Source organism: Sapajus apella, unplaced genomic scaffold, assembly GCF_009761245.1.
Source record: "Sapajus apella isolate SASKATOON/1434 unplaced genomic scaffold, GSC_monkey_1.0 scaffold84, whole genome shotgun sequence".
Classification (NCBI taxonomy): domain Eukaryota; kingdom Metazoa; phylum Chordata; class Mammalia; order Primates; family Cebidae; genus Sapajus; species Sapajus apella.
Window position 1 is genome coordinate 8,362,903 of NW_022437024.1, and position 19,485 is coordinate 8,382,387.

The 19,485-nt window shown below is 37.3% G+C and overlaps 1 long non-coding RNA gene across 1 annotated transcript; it reads left to right on the top strand.

Annotated features, from left to right (window-relative positions):
* The first annotated feature begins 3,718 nt into the window (after positions 1 to 3,718).
* On the top strand, positions 3,719 to 18,865 carry LOC116533881. The gene is made up of 3 exons (XR_004261492.1): positions 3,719 to 4,092; positions 7,628 to 7,635; positions 18,855 to 18,865. It is a non-coding gene; the product is annotated as an uncharacterized LOC116533881 (long non-coding RNA).
* Positions 18,866 to 19,485: the final 620 nt, after the last annotated feature.

Below are 19,485 nucleotides of genomic sequence, written 5' to 3' on the forward strand. Positions count from 1 at the left end.
TGGTACCAGGGAGATGCTGAACTCAAAAAATACATTTGGAAGTTTTCCTTCTTTTATTTTTTTGGGAGAACTTAAGAAGGATTAAAATTCTTCTTTAAGTGTTTGGTAGAATTAACCTGTGACACCAACTGATCCTGAGCTTTTTCTTTTGGGAAAGTTTCTGATTACTGATTCAATTTGTTATTGGTATGTTCAGGCTTTCTATTTCTTCTTAATTCTTGTTAAAGTGTTATGTTTCTTATAAGGTTGTTTGTTTCTAGAATTTATCCAGTTCTCCTAAGTTGTCCAATTTGTTGGCATGTAATTGTTCATAATAAATAGCTCTTCTTTTCCTAGTTCATTGAAGTATAAGGTTCGATTGTTTGAGATCTTTCTCTTTTTCTTTTTCTTTGACGTAGGCTTTTATTGCTGTAAACCTACCTCTTAGTACTGCTTTTGCTGCATATCATACATTTTGGTACATTGTGTTTTCATTTTCATTTGTCTCAATATCTTTTCTGATTTTTCTTTTGATTTCCCTTTTAACCCAATGGTACTTCAAGAATATGTGATTTAATTTCCTTGTATTTGTAAATTTTGCCATTTTCCTTTTGTTACTAATTTCTAGTTTCATTGTATTATGGTCAGAAAAGACACTTGAAATAATTTTTTGATTTCGTTTAGTTTTCTGTCTGTGTTGTCTTGTAGTTCACAGAGCTTCTTTGAGATAATTATTTGGAATTGTCAGGCAATTGATAGATTTCCATTTTTAAATTTCAGTCGCTGAGCATTATTTTATTCCTTTGGTATCATAATAGTTTCCTGATTCTTTGTAATTCTTATAGCCTTGTGTTGATGTCTGTTCATTTGAAGAAGCCATCACCTCTTCTGGTCTTTATAAACTGGCTTTTACATAGAAAGTCCTTCACCAGTCAGCCCAGCCAGAGACTCTGGGTGGGCCAGCCGGCAGGGTCTGCATGTGAATAGGCCTGCTGCTGTGTCTGAGGGTATGTGAGCTTACTGCTGGGGGCTGCAGGAAGAAAGACCTGCTGCCAGATTTGCAGGCAGAACTGTTACCAGGGGTCATGGGCCAGCTGTTAAGATCTGTGTGCTGGTTGCTCTAAGTCCCTACCTCTTTATTTTGTTCATAACTATCCTCAGGTAATCTAGCCATGCCAATTTCCTCTGTGTTGTGGGTGAGGCAGGACACAAGGTGGCTTCTTGAGTAGCATCCCAAAAGACTGAGAAAGTTGGGAACCTACTTCATACTCTTTCACCCACAGCAGATCTTACAGGCTACGGGGACTTCTTTTAGTGCTGTGCCAGCATAAGGGAGGAGTGACAGGTACAAAGTGAAACTATTCTTTCCCTTTTTAATGCATCACTTCTTGTTTCTAAGTTCTACAGGGGTGTTGTAATATCACTCTTGTATTTGAGAGATTTTGTAAAGGTATTTTCAACCGTGAATGGCTGTTAAGTTGGTGGATCTGTGGGGAAATGAGGTTTGAGACCCCCTTATTCTGCCATGTTACTAATATCACTCCAGTGATGTCTTAAGGACTGTTTTCCCCTATATTTTTTAGATTCATACTTTTTAATCTTTTCTTATATCCCTTCATATTAATATATTTTATTTCATACAACTTACATATTGGAAAGTTCTGTTTTCATTTTAATTTTTATTTCAGGTAATAATATTTTAGAAAATGTATTTATAGGTTTATCAATAAATTGTGTATTTGTTTCCCGTGGTTGCTATTACAAATTACCATAAACTGGGAGCCCAAAAGTCTGAAATCAGTTTCACTGGCCCTAAATCAAGAGTCGGTAGAGCTAAACTCCCTCAGAGGTTCTGGGGGGAAATCTGTCTTTTACTTTTTCAAACTCCTGTGATCATCAGCATTCCTTTTCATGTGACCATATTTATAGCATCTTCAAATCTCTCTCTCAACTCTGTGTTCACATTGCTTTGTCCTCTATGTGCATCTGTCTTAAAATTTCCTCTGCCTCTCTTTTATAAGGGTACATGTGATTCAATTTAGGTCCCACCCTACTGTGCATATGCAAACTCTTCTAGCATACATGCCAAGGATAAAATTATTGGTAATGGGGAATATTAATGTTCAAATTTTTGAATTAATGTCAAATAATTTTACAAATGGTTTGACTAATATATATTTATAACAGCAATGTATAAGAGACCTTGAGAATGCACATCCTTCCCAACACTTGACCTTCTCTGACTTCTAAAACTTTATCAACTTAATGGCTATAAAATGTTATCTCATCATAATTTGCTTTTCATTGATCATTAATGTAATATTGACTAGGATATACTTATTGTCTATATGAATTTTTTCTTCAGTTAAATATTTATGAATTTTATCCATTTTTTCAAAGATTTTTTTCTTACTGAATTTTTATGGTTTTTAAGATATATTCTTTATACAAATCTTTTGTTATTGCAGATGTTGCAGTTATCTTCTTCTGAATTATAGCCCTCTTTCCATGTCACTCTCCTTAAGATGTTTTGGGTGAACAAAATGTCTTAATGTTAATACAGTAAAATTTAGGCCTTTCTTTTTTTGGTTTTTGTAAATGAATAAATTTTTGACTACTTCAAGGTCTTAAAATAAATATTCATCTGTATTTTCTTCTAGAAGTTTGTTATTTTAGTTTTTACATTTTCCCTTTTTAAAAAAAAATTGGGAAAATCCACATGCTTTAATGGAGGTATTCTACTCCCTGAGATTCATCTGTACATTTACTTCTTCAAATCTTTGACAAACACCGGTCCAGGAACTATGATTTATAAAGCACTAAGAATACAAAGGTATGCATTACACAGTGGGAAGTTTTAAGTGCATGTCTTAGTTTAAATTCTGTATCTAACAAAAACTTCAGCCAGTAGGCACAACTGTACTCTACCACTGGTTCTGGAATGTTCTTCACAACCAACATAGGACTGTTTGGTAAGCTGTGTGCTTGTGAGGAAAATTCCCTCTTACCCTTGCTCCTTTGAGATTTACTTTTGAAGCAAAGGCATGGATAGGTCCCAAATGAGGCCACCACAGGAAAATGGAAAAGCATCTAATGTAATAGTGAAAATAGTAATTTTATACTATCAAGCAACACTACCTTGTCCAGGGACAGTGGCTTATCCCTGTAATCCCAACAATTTGGGAAGCCGAGGCATGAGGATTGCTTGAGCTCAGGAGTTCAAGACCAGCCTGGGCAACTTAGTGTGACCCCCATCTCAAATTTTAAAAATTAGCCAGGCATGATGGTGTGCACCTATAGTCCTAGCACTCAGGAGGCTGAGGTGGGTGGATTGCTTGAGCCCAGGAGTTTGAGGTTGTCATAAGCTATAATCCCACCACTGCATTCTAGCCTGGGTGACAGAGTGAGAACTAAAGCAGATTTACAAGAAAAAAAGCAAACAAACACTTTCAAAAGTGGGTGAAGGATATGAACAGACACTTTTCAAAAGAAGACATATATGCGGCCAACAAACATATGAAAAAATGCTCATCATCACTGGTCATTAGAAAAATGCAAATCCAAACCACATTGAAATACCATCTCACGCCAGTTAGAATGGGACAGTGTGGGGGGGGCAGGGAGGATGGGGAGGGATAACACCAGGAGAAATGCCTGATGTAGGTGATGGGTGGGTGGGGGATGGAGAGAGCAAACCACCATGGCATGTATATGTACCTATGTAACAATCCTGCAGGATGCAGGATGTGTACATGTACCCCAGAGCCCAAAGTACAATTAAGAAAAAAGGAAAAATGTAAAGACATTACCTAATTTACTTAGTAACACTTACCTTTCCTCTTCATATAATCACCACCAATTATTGATTGTGTATTATATACTTTAATTTAAGCTGACTTTTTAATAAAATGTTTAAAAAGTTTAGGTTCATGGGTACATGTGAAGGTTTGTTAATAGGTAAAATTGTGTCATTGGGGTTTGTTGTATGGATTATTTCATCACCCAGGTACTAAGCCTAGTCCCCAATAGTTATTTTTTTCTGATCCTCTCCCTCTTCCCACCCTCCAACCTCTAATAGGCCCCATTGTCTATTGTTCTCCTCTATGTCTCCATGTGGGGTTATAATTTAGCTCTGACTTATTAAGTGAGAGCATGTGATATTTGATCTTCTGCTTCTGTATTAATTTGCAAAGAATGATGGCTTCTGGTTCCATCCATGTGCCAGCAAAGGACATCATCTTGTTCTTTTTATGGCTGTATAATATTCCGTGATGTATATGCAATGCATTTTCTTTGTCCAATCTGTCATAAATGGGCAGTTAGGTTGAATCCATGTCTTTGCTATTGTAAATAGTGCTGCAGTAAACATACACATACATGTGCCTTTATGGTAGAAAAATTCATATTCCTTTGGGTATACATCCAGTAATGGAATTGCTGGATCAAATGGTAATTCTGTTTTTAGCTCTTTGAGGAATCACTATACTGTTTTCCTCAATGGTTGAACAAATTTACACTCCCACTGAGAATGCATAAGTGAGTGTATAACACAGTGTATAGGAAAATGTTCGCTTTTCTCTGCATCTTCACCAGCATCTGTTATTTTTGCCTTTTTAATAAGAGCTATTCTGACTGATATGAGATAGTATCTCATGGTTTTTACTTGCATTTCTCTAGTGATTGGTGATATTGAGTTTTTTTCCATGTTTGTTGGCCACACATGTCCTCTTTTGAACAGTGTCTGTTTATGTCCTTTGCACACTTTTTAATGGGGTTGTTTGTTTTTTAAAATTGTAAATTTGTTTACATTCCTTACAGATACTGGATACTAGATCTTTGTGAGATATGTAGTTAGCAAATAATTTTTTCCCATTCTGTAGGTGTTCTGTTTACTCTGTTAATAGTTTCTTTTGCTGTGAAGAAGGTGTTAAGTTTAATTAGGTCCAATTTGTCCACTTCTGTTTAGTTGCAATTGTTTTTGGTATCTTTGTCATGAAATCTTTGCCACTTTCTTTGTCCAGCATGGTATTGTCTAGGTTGTCTTCCAGAATTTTATAATTTTGGGTTTTACGTTTAAGTTTTTAATCCATCTTCAGTTGATTTTTGTATATGGTGTAAGAGGGGGGGTCCAGTTTCAATCTTCTGCATATGTCTAGCCAGTTATATGATCACCATTTATTGACTAAAGAGTTCTTTCCCCATTCCTTGCTTTTGTTAGCTTTGTCAAAGATCAGATGGTTATAGGCGTGGAGCCATATTTCTGAGCTCTCCATTCTGTTCCATTAGTCTGTATCTGTTCTTATACCAGTACCATGCTGTTTCGGTTACTGTAGTCCTGTAGTATAGTTTGAAGTCAGATAACATGATGTCTCCAGCTTTATTATTTTTGTTTAGGATTGCCTTGGCTAATCAGGTTATTTTATGGTTCTATATAAATTTTAAAATAGTTTTTTTTCTAGTTCTATGAAGAATGTCCTTGGTAGTTTGATAGCAATAGTATTGACTTTGTAAATTGCAATTTGGCCATTTTAATGATATTTGTTCTTCCTATCCATAAGCATGGAATATTTTTCAGTTTGTTTGCATCGTCTCTGATTTCTGTGAGCAGTGTTTTATCATTCACATTGTAGGTATCTTTCATCTCCCTGGTTAGCTGTCTTTCTAGGTATTTTATTATTTTTTTGTGGCAGTTATGAATGGTACTGTGTTCTTTATTTGGCTCTTGGTTTGGCTGTTGTTGATGTATAGGAATGCTAGTGATTTTTGTTCATTTATTTTGTACCTTGAAACTTTGCTGAAGTTGCTTCTAAGGTCAAGGAACTCTTGGGCTGAGATTATGGGGTATTTTAGATATAGAATCATATCATTTGCAAACAGAGAAAGTTTGACTTCCTCTCTTCCTATTTAGATATGTTTTATTTCTTTCTCTTCCCTGATTGCTCCTGCCAGTACTTCCAATACTATGTTGAATAGGAGTGGTGAGAGTGGGCATTCTTGTCTTGTGCTGCTTTTCAAGAGGAATGTTTCCAGCTTTTGCCCATTCAGTATGACATTTGGCTGTGGATTTCTCATAGATGGCTCTTATTATATTAAATTATTTTTCTTCAATACCTAGTTTATTGAAAGTTTTTAACATGAAAGGATGTTGAATTTTACCAAAAGCCTTTCCTGGATCTATTGAGATAATCATGAGTTTTTTGTCTTTAGTTGTTTATTTGATGAATCACATTTATCGATCTGCATATGTTGAAGACCAACATTGTATTCTAGAGATAGAGCCTATTTGATTAGGGTGGATTAGCTTTTTGATGTGCTACTGGCTTCAGTTTGCAATTATTTTGTTGAGAATTTTTGCATCAAAGTTTATCAAGGATATTGGCCTGAAGGTTTTTGTTTGGTTGGTTGGTTGGTTGTATCATTCCCAAGTTTTGGTATCAGGATAATGCTGGCTTTGTAAAATGAGTTGAGGAAGAGTCCTCCCTTCTCATTTTTTTGGAATATTTTCAGAAAGAATGATACCAAGTTCTTTGTACATCTGGTAGAACTTGGCTGTGAATTTTTCTAGTCCTGGACTTTTTTTTAGTTGGTAAGCTATTTGTTACTGATTTAATTTTGAAGCTCATTATTTGTCTGTTCAGGGAATCAGTTTCTTCCTTGGAAGGGTATAAGTGTCCAGGAATTTATCTATCTCTTCTTGGTTTTCTACTTTGTTTCCAAAGAGGTATCAGTTTTAGTCTCTAATGCTTGTTTGTATTTCTGTTACATCAGTGGGAACATCCCCTTTTTCATTTCTATTTGTGTTTGTCTGGATATCCTCTCATTTCTTCTTCATTAATCTAATTGGTGGCCTATCTTATTACATTTTTCAAAAAACCAACTCCTGAATTACGTGATCTCTTAAATGTGTTTTTTTGTGTCTTGATCTCCTTCAGTTCAGCTCTGATTTTGGTTATTAATTGTCTTTTACTAGGTTTGGGGTTGGTTTGCTCTTGCTTCTCTAGGTCTTTTAGTTGTGATATTAGGTTGTTCATTTGAGGTATTTCTAACTTTTTGATGTGAGAGTTTAGTGCTACAAATTTACCTCTTAACACTGCTTTAGCTGTGTCCCAGGGATTCTGGTATATTATATCTTTGCTCTCATTAGTTTCAAAGAACGTCTTGATTTCTGCTTTAATTTCATTATTTCCTCAAAATTCATTCAGGAGCAGGTTGTTTAATTTTCAAGTGATTGTATGTTTGTGAGCAGTATTTTTTATTCTTGATTTCTATTTTAATTGTGCTGTTGTCCAAAAGTATATTTTGTGTGATTTCTGTTATTTTGCATTTGCTGATGATTGCTTTATGTCTGATTGTGTTGTTGATTTTAGATTATGTGTCACATGACAATGAGAAAAATGTATATTCTGTTGTTTTGGGGCAGAGTTCTGAAGTGGTCTGTCAGATCCATTTGGGCCAATGTTGAGTTTAGGTCCTGAATATCTTTGTTAATTTTCTGTCTCAACGATCTGTCTAATACTGTCAGTTGAGTGTTGAAGTTTTCCACTATAATTATTGTGTGGGAGTCTGAATCTCTTTGCAGGTCTCTAAGAACTTGCTTTATGAATTCAGTTGCTCCTGTGTTGGGTGCATGTATATTTACAACAGTTAGGTCTTCTTGTTGAATTGAACCCTTTACCATTATATAATGCACTTTTTGCTTTTTCTTATCTTTGTTGGTTTAAAGTCTGATGGGTTTTGTTTGTTTGTTTGTTTGAGATGGAATCTCACTCTGTCGCCAGGCTGAATTACAGTGGCATGATCTTGGCTCACTGCAATCTCTGACTTCATGGTTAAAGTGATTCTCCTACCTCAGCCTCCTGAGTAGCTGGGATTACAGGCATGTCCCCCACATCCCACTAAATTTTGTATTTTTAGTAGAGACGGTTTTAACCAGGTTGGCCAGGATGGTCTCAATCTGCTGACTTTGTGATCTACCTGCCTCGGTCTCCCAAAGTGCTAGGATTACCGGCAAGAGCCACTGCACCTGGCCCAAAGTCTGTTTTTTTTTTTTTCCAGAAATTATGATTGCAACTCCTGCTTTTCCTGATTTTGATTTGCTTGATAGATTGTTCCTCTATCCTTTATTTTGAGCTTACGGGTGTTATTGCAAGTGAGATGGGTCTCTTGAAGATGGTATAACATTGGGTCTTGCTTTTTTATCCAGCTTGCCAGTGTGCCTTTCAAATGGGGCATTTAGCTCATTTACATTCAAGGTTAGTATTGATATGTGTGAATTTGATTCCGTCATTGTGTTGTTAAATGGGTACTATGCCAGCTTGCCTTGTGGTTGCTTTACAATGTTGCTGTTCTGTGTGTTTAAGCGTGTTTTTGTATTGGCTGGAATTGGTCTTTCTTTTTTATATTTAATGTTCTTTTCAGGATCTCCTGTAAGGTGAGTCTTATGATAACAAACTCCCTCAGCATTTGCTTATCTGAAAAGGATCTTATTTCTCCTTTGCTGAGGAAGCTTAGTTTGGGTAGATATGAAATTCTTGGTTGAAGTTTTTCTTTAAGAAGGTTGCATATAGACCCCAATCTCTCGAGTCTAGTAGGGCTTCTGCTGAAAGGTTGGTTACTAGCCTGAAGGAGATCCTTTTGTCAGTGACCTGCCCTTTGTCTCTAGCTGCCTTTAACATTTTTTCTTTCATTTCATCCTTGGAAAATCTGATGATTATGGATATCAGGGATTATTTTCTTGTGTAGAATCTTATAGAGCTTCTCTGTCTTTCCTGAATTTGACTGTTGGCCTCTCTAATGAGGTTGGGGAAATTTTCATGACAGTATTCCAAAATATGTTTTCCAAGTTTTTTGCTTTTTCCCTGTCCCTTTCAGGGATGCCAATCATTTGTATATTTGGCTTCCTTACATAATTCCATACTTTTCAGTGGTTTTGTTCATTGCTTTTTATTATTTTTTATTTTTCTCTGTCTTATTTCAGAGAGCCAATCTTCAAGTTCTGACATTCTTTTCTCCACTTGGTCTATTCTGCTGTTAATATTTGTGATTGCATTGTGACATTTAAGTTCCTTTTTTATACTGGCTCTTTTGTCAGCTCCTATTTCATCTTATTTTGATTGTTAGTTTCCTTGGATTGGGTTTTGCTGTTCTACTGAATCTAGGTGATCTTTATTCCTCTCCACATTCTGAATTCTATTTCTGTCATTTCAGCCAACTCAAGCTGCTTAAGAACCCTTTTTGGAGAATTACTGTGGTTGTTTGGAGGACACAGGACACTCTGGCCATTTGAGTTGCCAGAGTTCTTCCATTGTTTTTTTCTCATCTCTGCATGTTGGTATTCCTTTAACTGCTGGGCTGTTTCTAATTGAAGTAATCAGGCAGGGGCAAGGCAATTGTGCTAGAGTCCCGGGTCAGGCAGCACTTTCTAATGAGAAGCGTGGACTGGGACCTGCATAAGAACACTTTTGTGAGGTGGGTGCTCTGTGCTGGGGGTTCCAGACCAGCAGCTGGGCTTAGAGCCTGGAGGCAGCAACGGTGAGGGCTGCAAGGCAGCCAAGACCTGCCCCTCTCACTGGGACATCTGTCCCAGGGAGTTACAGAGCTGCTACTCACTCAATAGTCCCAGCAGAGCGCGACTAGAGACCCAATCCTGGAGGACCTGCCCAGTAAGAAGATGCAAAATTTGGGACCTACGTAACAACCAGCCTGGCCACTTTTCCGTAGGGCTGCTGCGGTATGCTGAGGGTCCACTTCAGCCCCTAGTTACCTCAGGTTTTCCAGTACCTGAGGTGTCAGTAGCGAAGGCTGCAAAACTACAAAGATGGCAGCCAGCTCCTTTCTCTGGGAGCTCCGTCTCAGGGAGGTAAGAACCTATATCTGGCCTGAACACACCTGTGGGGGTGGTTGTCATCATCGGTTTGGAGATTCTGCCCAGTAAAGAGAAGCAGGATCCAGGTCTTGCGTGAAAATTCAGTCTGGCGGCTTCACTACAGAAGGGCTGCACTGTGCTGGGGAGCACTTCATTCCCTAGTTTCCTCAGACTCCCTAGAGCCTGAGGCAACAATAGCCAAAGCTGTGAAAGAGCAAAGATAGAGCCCCATTCCCCGCAGCTGGGATGTGCGTCTCAGAAAGACTCAGAACCACTGCCAGCTGGAAGACACTAGCAAGGAGGGCTGGTGACCCGTCAGGTGTTCCCACTGAGTGAGGAGAAGCAGGGTCAGGGAACTGTATAAAAAGCAGTCTGGCCACTTTTTCATAGGGCATCTACACTGAAGGCAACAATGGGAAAGCCGAGAAACAACTAAGATGGCAGCCCACCCCTCCCAGAGAGGTGCAATGCTGCTACCAGGGGCTTACTGGGGTTCCAAGTCAACGAATCCTGTGAAGTGCCACGGAGGTGGGGCCGGCAGATCATCACTGCTCAGCCTTCCGGAGTCAGCTGCTTTCCTAGGGGTAGGTATGAGGGTGTAGCCTCCCACTTTGCCAGAGTTGCAGCCACATTTGCTGGGAAACCTGGGCATCTAAAACTCCCAGGGCTTCATGTGTGCCTGAATGGGCTGCTCTGTCAAGACTCCATATAGCTCTGTGCATCAGATTGCAAGCTGTGGTGGAGAGGTCCATGAGGGGATCTCCTGACACGGGGGTGCAAAGATCCATGGCAGAAGTATGAGTGTCCGGGGTTGCTCACCCACTCACCACTTCCCTGAGCTGGGGAGCCTCCCTGGCTTGGTGGTTGTACTGCTTTGCTTTTCTCCATTCTTCATGGCTTGAATTGTTTTCTCGATGATTCCAGTGCATTCACCTGGATGTTTCGGTTGAAGGTGCTGTATTCACTCCTTTCTATCTCCATGAGAGCAGCAAACACTAGCTGCTTTTAGTTGGCCATCTTCCCCAGTTTTTACATTTTCAATCCTTATTCAGTTCAGAGTCGTTTTTTTAAATTATGATATACAAGTCAAATTTACTTTTCTCATAATTGATAACTTTTTTTAAGCTCCATTTATTAAAGAATCTCTTCTTTTCTCATCTCCGCATATACCAGATTTCCGTACTTGAATATTTCTGTTTCTGGGCTTCTGTACGCTACTCCATTGGTCAACTTGACAAGCACTAGGCCACCCACTCTGTTAATTATCATAGTTTCATCTCAAGCCCCAGTTGTTAAAATTTCTTTAAGTAATTTTTAAAGAGATTCATAATATAATCCATAGATTAAATATATTTGAATATGATATTATCCATCTTAATTATTTTCCTTTCAAAATATGTTTCAAAAGTAGTGAAATTAATTCTGAAATCAAATATTTATTGAATATTCTAAAATGGAAGAAATAAAAATGCTTTCTTAGTATTGGTACCTTTGGGATTTTACTTATAGAGTGATTGATTTTTAAATTAAAAAACCCACAAGTTTTAAATTCTAAGCTAGTATTCACTAAGGCTGCTTACTGCTTACTGCCTATTTCTCCAACTGTAAAATGGCCTGATGCAGTATATATCACAAAGTGAGTTTTTGGTAATAAAAGACAAAGGATTTAATATCTTTTAATTAAATGGTATTCACTTATTTAGCATTTGCAAAGGTATTTTAGATATTCAAGTTTCAGCACATTAAAAAATTTAGTTTTCTTTTGGGTTACATTCAGTGTCGTTTCTGATATGTTCATTTGTGGGGAGAGGATTCTTATAAAGAGAAGAAAATTACTGTAATCGGGTGGGCAATAGGATATGGCTTCAGGTCATTAGTGTAAACATTCCTCTAACCCACCCTATAGACTAGGACAGCCTAAAAATTACACAGATGCTTTTTAACTTAATCAGCACTAACTCTGAATGCAAAATGGTTTGGAACCTTTAATACCATTGAATCCACTTTTTTGAGTGACAGTTTTTGAGAAGTCAGATGATAACTACAACTTTGATATAAAATCACACCCTGAATTCTTCCCGTTTATTTTTTTTTCTCAGTTTTTCGATATAAAGATGAGATAGATATATCGACAATCAGCTGAATCCTCAGATGGCATTTTGACAATATGATAAAAGTCACCTGGTAGAAATAGCCAAATGCAAATTCCTGGAACTTCCATCCTGACCAAAAGAGTAGCTGCATTGCAATTCCCAGTAACTAAATGAATTCCACTCCCTCTGCCTATTTTACTTAATCCAAGTTCAGAGTCTCAGATGGAAGCATTTGCTTGGAGAAGCCCAGGTTTTGGGCCAATTACATGATGCTGGTGGGAGACAGAAAGACAAGCAGGCTTTGGCTCTTTTCAGGTTCTGTGGAGAGAGATTGTTCAACAGAACATGTACCATTGCAAGTTCTGCAGACGTACGTACAAAGTAGGTCAGATTCTAGGCAGCCAATGTCATAAAAGTGTAATTTGCCCAAGATCACAGAGCTAAGTGAAAGAGTTGAATTCATTAACTCCAAATCTTTCTACTCTACAACACTACACTGTCATCTTTATTAACTTAAAGACCAATAGTAGATATTGTATATGATTAGGTAAATAATGATAACACTTTGGATTTATATCTCAAAAATAACAAATTTGGAACTACTTTAACACTTCTATAAACTAAAAACTTAGTAGTTTAAAAAAGTTTATTACCTTATTTAACAGATATCCAAACTGAGTTAAAGATAAATTAAATGACTTCCCTGTGGTCAAACTGTAGTAGATTTAGCATTGTTTGTTTTTCCTCACTCTGTTTCAACACATTAGTATCCATTACCTGCCTTCTGAAATCAAAAGGATATGGCCACAAACTAAACACATTGAGATTTTCTTCCCAGAAACTATTTGTATGATGTAGGGATTAGTAACAGGAAAACTGAAATTTAGGAGATGTAGAAAATAATAGATTTAGTCAGACTGGGCTATGAGAAGATTAGAGCTGAATTTGCTTATCACAGCTTTAAATAATACAAGGTCCAGCTTAGTACGTGTCCCTCTCTTAAATGGAAATGTACTTTTAAAACTTCTTGGCCTATTTCCACTTTAATAATCCAACACCATCTGTGAAAACAAAACTAGTATTATAGGTCTCCACTAAATGGATTATGTGTTTCTTAGCTGACACCTGTTCAGAGCACTTAGGTATTAGGTGACTCAGAGATTGAAAACATATTCATATCTATTGATTGAGCCTAGATAGAAAATTTAAATGCCAGGAAACAGTGGCAGTTTTAGAGCAAAAATATAATGAAAACATATTAGATATTTAATTTTAAGCTCCTTGAATTTGAGATTATCAAAGAGAAAGGAAATTCGTTTGTATAGAAAAGCACAATTTATGAAATGCTTTCACAATACAACTCCATGGTGAAGCACTGGATACTATTAGGATCATGTAGTTATGTTGTCATATCATGTAGTAAGTCATGGCATCAGGGAGGGTCCTTGGCTCTGCTGAATTGCACAACTTGGGGACTTTCTACAATATTGGGCATAGGTGGCCTCCCTGGCTCAATGTGGTGGCCCTGGATTGAGCACTAGAACTTAAGTGTCATCATGCAGCCCAGGGGTTTATTTTTTACCTCAATTTGGGCTGCCCTTGGCCCAGAGAGGAATCTGGAATGAAGACAAGCAAAGACTTGAGTTTTACTGTAATTTGACTTGTATTATAGAAACACACTGAATTTTTAAAAACAAATTTAGTAATTCAAGAAACAACAAAAATTAATAGGAAGGAATACTAGTTGCAAGAAAATGTAGCCCACACTCCAGTAATGCTTTGAAATTCAAAGAAACCAAAATTATCCTGGACTCTGATATAAAAGAGAATGAATGCATTTTCCAAACTTGCATTTTATTGGATGCATAGACTGGCATGGACTGGTACACTTTATAGATGGCCCAAGACCTAGGAGCAAACACTCCATCTCATTAAAAGGCAACATATTTTATGATAAAATGTTGGAACTAAGAGATAGTGTAACTTACCATGTTTCTTAAATATTTAGCGAGCAATAGCATAAATATTTCAGTGAATGTGGCTATGGAAAAATGCATGAAGAAAAATTAAAGCAGAAGTGGGCAGAGGTAGATATTTTTTCTTCTTTAGGACCAGAAGAAAAAAAAAGAGTAAAGCAAGGCATTCCCCAGAAACAAAAAAGCAAATAGAAGTTTTTCCTACAAGTTATTTCTCTGCCTATCTTGCTGAGAGCTTTACTGCCCAATATATGGTCTTGTGAGAAAATGTTTGGTAAGAAATGACTTCATACTAACATGATTATTAGTCCATTTTCACATTGCTATAAAGAAATGCCTGAGACTGAGTAATTTATAAAGGAAGGAGGTTTAATTGATTCACAGTTCAGTGTGACTGGGGAGGCCTCAGGAAACTTACAATCATGGCTGTAGGGGAAGCAGACACCTTCTTCACAGGGTGGCAGGAGAGAAGAGAGAGCACAGGAAAAACTGCCCCTTTTAAAACCGTCAAATCCCGTGAGAACCTCCCTCATTATCATGAGAACAGCATGGGGAAAACCACCCCCATGATCTAAACACTTTCTACTAGGTCCCTCCCCCAACGTCTGGGGATTACAATTCGAGGTGAAATTTTGATGGAGACACAAAGCCAAACAATATCACGTGGTGAAGCTAGATATGTCTATAGGTCCTCCATCTAGGTACGTAATGGATTTGTAATTTGGTGTGCTGATGGGGAGCGTATTTTGGAGTAGACACTCCAGCACTTGTAAGCTTAATAAAAAAGTAAGAGAAAGTAGAAATGGTCCTTGGTCCTAAAATATAATTGTCCTTCTTATTAATCAAATCTCATTCATGGTTTAGCTAAAAGAGGAGACACACAGAGGTAAATCTCTTAAAGCAAAAAAATGTTTGGAAGTGGCCATTGTAAGACATTTTACTCTAGTGCAGTGTATCCCAGCCTTTACTGTTTATGAGAACCACATGAAGTAGTGTAAAAAATATAAATACTTCTGTTTCATCAGCAGAAATTCAGAGTAGAGGGTCTGAAGGAGCCCCCAAATTTTAATTCTTAACAAACTTTCAGGATATTCTGAAGCATGTGGACTTGAGAAACGCATGGTAATCCCCAGATCCACAAAGTCCAGGATTTCTGTTTTGTTTAACAGTAGCTAAGCTATCAACAGCATGTATAACACAGCTCTGGAACTGAAAATTTAAGACAGGGGAAGAATGTGAAAGACATTGCAAGGAACTGATTGAAAATGAATGTCAGAATTGTGACAGCTGACAGTTTTTCAGATAGTGTGTATCTTTGGAAATGTGTCCCTTGATCATAACATTAGCACTAATGGTAGCTGGATGTTTCAGTGAGGTCCTTTGTCAATTACAAATGTTTGTACAGAAGTAGGTAGAATTCAGTATTTTGGGAAACATAAATATCCATCTAAAGAGGTAGTATTTGAATATGTTTTGTTAACAGAACATGTAAAGATGGAAATATTTTTGTATCTCTACTTACAAGGCATGTCTACTTCTGCTGTAGATTTTCTGAAGGAAACATGTTTAGTATTTTTTTACTATTTGTTTATAGTTCCTAAAACAAAGTGTTGCTTTTTAGAGAATTGAAAACAGTAACTAAGTATAAAGTTATCTCACAGTTTTCTGGATACTAGCCATCAAAGAGTTCCTGAGCTAGCGTAGCCCGTGGACTCTATGGACGAAATCAGAACAATATTAAGTAAAAAAAATCAGACAAACCAAAAAGTACATAGAAAGCTCTTTTTCTTTGTAGAAAAGAAAATAGGACAATATTTTTAAGACTGTTAATATATACACCATTGAAATTGCTTTCAAAGGAAATTAAAAGGAATAGAATGGCATGCTAGTGAAATAAAATATGTTAGAATAAAGTAAAGAATAGATGTGTTCGCATAAAACATAGAACAAGGCCTAATGCAACGTGCTGCAGGGAAAAATTAAGTGTGTTGAAAGAAAAAACAGAAGGAATATAAGAAATTTGGCAAGTAAAAGACAAAAGGGATTATAGAGAATGACCTTCTAAGTCCTCACAGAGAGAATAAGAACGTTGTCTGAAGATGGAAACCCATGGGGCAATTGGACTGAGTTGATTTCAAGTTGAGGCCTTAAAGAAAAAGAGAAACAGCGATTGTGAGATTATAGAGCTGGGAGATGTTTGAAAGATGAGTTATGTTCTGCTTGACACCTCTTCTTGAAGCTGATGTGATGCTGTCGTAGGCATCACATAGAAGGGCTTCTCTGGTCCCTATTTGTAAATCACAGGATCCATCTTTAATAATATTCCCCAGCACATTTAATTAATACCTAGTACCATGTCCCACTCTATGTCATGGTCTTAAACTTCATTACTCACTATCCTATTTTTACCTCCACCTCATACTCTGGACTTCACAGTTACAGTAAATCTTTGGTTGTGACCATGCTCTGCTCTCCACATTCGATCCAGTCCTTGGTATCCTCATATCATGACACACACCCAGCCGCTCATGGCTAGCCTCCAACCCACTTTGTTTTTGCCCTGTGAACAAGACTTACAAAAATTAGTTCAACGTATTAATTGTGAAGTTAAATAAATGAAGCACTATAGAAGTTAGGAAGCTTCCCAAAGCTCTTCACCTTTGGGCCATTTCTACTTTCTCTTACTTTTTTATTAGGCTTAGGAGTGCTGACGTGTCTCCTTTAAAACATGTTCCCCATCTGCACATTCAGCTGGTTAGCAGGCTATCCTGGTCTAATTACATCCATTCATTATTTTCCCACCAACAATTCTCTCTTTTTAATTCTAATATTGACTTAAAACACCTTGCAGATATATAAGTTCAAAATCTGGTCCTCCTGGCAAAATTTTTAAAAGAATTTTTTTTTATTATTTGGAATTCCTAAGTAATAACATGTTAGCCTTTTTTGCATTCAAGTGCTACTGGGTGAAATGTGTGTTCATGCCTCCTCTTTTCTTAGATACTGCTTGCTGTTATTCATACTGCTGAAAGATTTAAAGGCATTCTGTCTTGCTGAAGAGAGCAAATTTAGAAAGTGTGAAGTTTGTTGCATGTTTTAAAAGCCAGAATAATGCTGGAATGCATAAACATGCTTCGTATAAACAGTTCTCAAAGTACAGTATTCCTGTTTTGTTCAGTGGGAGTTAAGCTCATAAAAATGCAAGCTATATAGCCCTAGTATCTAAAATTTGACAAAAAGGTGGAGAACCTGAACATAATTGTATGGGGCTAAATATAAATGGCTGTCCATATTGTGAAGGCTGATAGAAACTGGACATTTCAATTTTACTCTACACTGTATGGGTTCAGAGTTACCATTGTCTTTTGAAGTAACATCATCTTCTTAAATGGCTGTGTCTATTTGGCGTTTGTGAAAGCATGAAGATTCTCAATTCAGGTCTGGCCATGCTACCTTGGTATACATGTTGCAGACGAGAAATTGTGGCATATAGCCTCTGCTAAAGTGGAGGAAAGTTGTGTTTCTAAAATAACAGAGGCAAAGATGAAGGCATGTGTGTAGCACTTTTGATATATATATTCAAGGTTTTAAAATTCTGGGCAGACTATCAAAATGTAACCCTATACATAATCCTAAAAAAAAGCATAAACATACTGTTTCTTTTTTATTACCATTTTCACTGATTTTTCCCTAACCTATAAACACTAAGAACGTTTTCTGGACTTCAATGTTTATAAAATTACATATCCTAGATGCTTTCAGTGTAATTTTACCTCTAATAGAATCCTAGAAGCCCAATTTAAGTGCTCAGATTTCTATTCTGGGTTCTAGTAATATAAAATATGAAGTTTCCAGTAAACTTAAATGATTGCTATTGTGTGTACCTGGAGTATAAAAGTCATTGCCTTTTATGCTCAGTAGCTTCCACTAGTTTTAGCCCATCTGCAGAATTTTGGAAAGAATGACTGGTATCACAGAAATGCCACTTGACTTATAAGGTTTAACAACTTGGGGAAAGCAATCTTAGGCAGAATGAGAATGAATGTGGTGGGTTGGGGAGGTGTGGGGCATGGGGGGCTGCCTGGAAACCAGAGAAATGAAAATAGCTGAGGGAGAAACTTTCTATTGTGCTTTAGCAACTACTGCCAGAGCCATTGTTCCACATTTGCAGTTTATAGAGGTGAGACGTCAGGAGCATATAAATGAGAAAGTGTTACTGCAAGTGACAGCTTAAGCCACACATATGTACATTTTCACCAAGTCCATGCATTCAAAATCAAACCTGGCATGTACAAATTCACCAAAAATTCAAGAATGACATTTTGTCCTTAAAAGTTATTTGGTCAGCTACTGATGACTTGGACCCAAAATACCACATGCACTGTGTATAGCACGGCCACTCAGCATACTTTGTTGTCAAACTGATGACTACATTTTTCAGGTAGAAATGGAGAAGCATTTCTAAGCTCCCAACTTAATTTTCTATAGCTGTTAATCATTTTCTAAACCAGATTATTTTATTACCCTAAATTCCAATTCTAAAAGTAATATATAAATACCAATCCTAAAAGTAATGCATTACAGCACAGTATTGGAGGTAGATTTGGGGATATATATTATACCAGCCCACTCGCCTGCATTGTTAGACTTCTCTGTGTCTCAGTGCCTTTGACACTGAACCCATCAATAGTGTCCAAATCGAGCTATCAGTGGTAAAGCTAGGAGAGGTAAAACAGGAACCAGAAGAGAGTAATTCAAGATTTAGAGAAGTATCAAAGATCAAGAATGAAATGACAAGATTGTGAGAAAGGCAGACAGTGGCAAACTGTCAGCATTTTGGTAACATTTTTATGTTCAGCAGTAGTAAGGTGATACAGAGTCCAGAGAGGGATACATGGAAGTCCATAAATCAACAGGCATAAATGATAAAAAATACTACAGATCATTTACTTGTTTATGCTGCAAAACTCACTAAATATTTTTAGACTTCACTTGGCCACTCAGTAACATTCATGCAGTTGACTGATCTTTTTCAGAACCACAAGCATTCTAGATGATACTCTGCATACCTTAGTTTCTTAAATATTCCTGAGAAGACTATGTCCACCTCGACCAGGTGCGGTGGCTCATGCCTGTAATCTCAGCACTTTGGGAGGCCAGTGCGGGTGAATCACGAGGTCAAGAGATGGAGACCATCCTGGCTAACATGGTGAATCCCTGTTTCTACTAAAAATTAAAAAAATTAACTTTACAGACTGTGCCTACAGACTGTAGTCCCAGTCACTCGGAAGGCTGACTCAGGAGAATTGCTTGAACCCGGCAGGCAGAGGTTGCAGTGAGCTGAGATCCTACCACTGCACTCCAGTCTGGGTAACAGACTGAGACTCCATCTCAAAAAAAAAAAAAAAAAAGAAAAAAAAAGACTATGTCCTATGTCCTATGTCAGCTTCTATTTTATCCTCACTTTTCAGGTTGAAGAGACTGAGGCTCAGAGAGGTAAAGCAACTCACCCTACATTACACATTCAGGTCTGTTGGACCCTAGAATCCTAGACATTAATGAGTGTACTTGG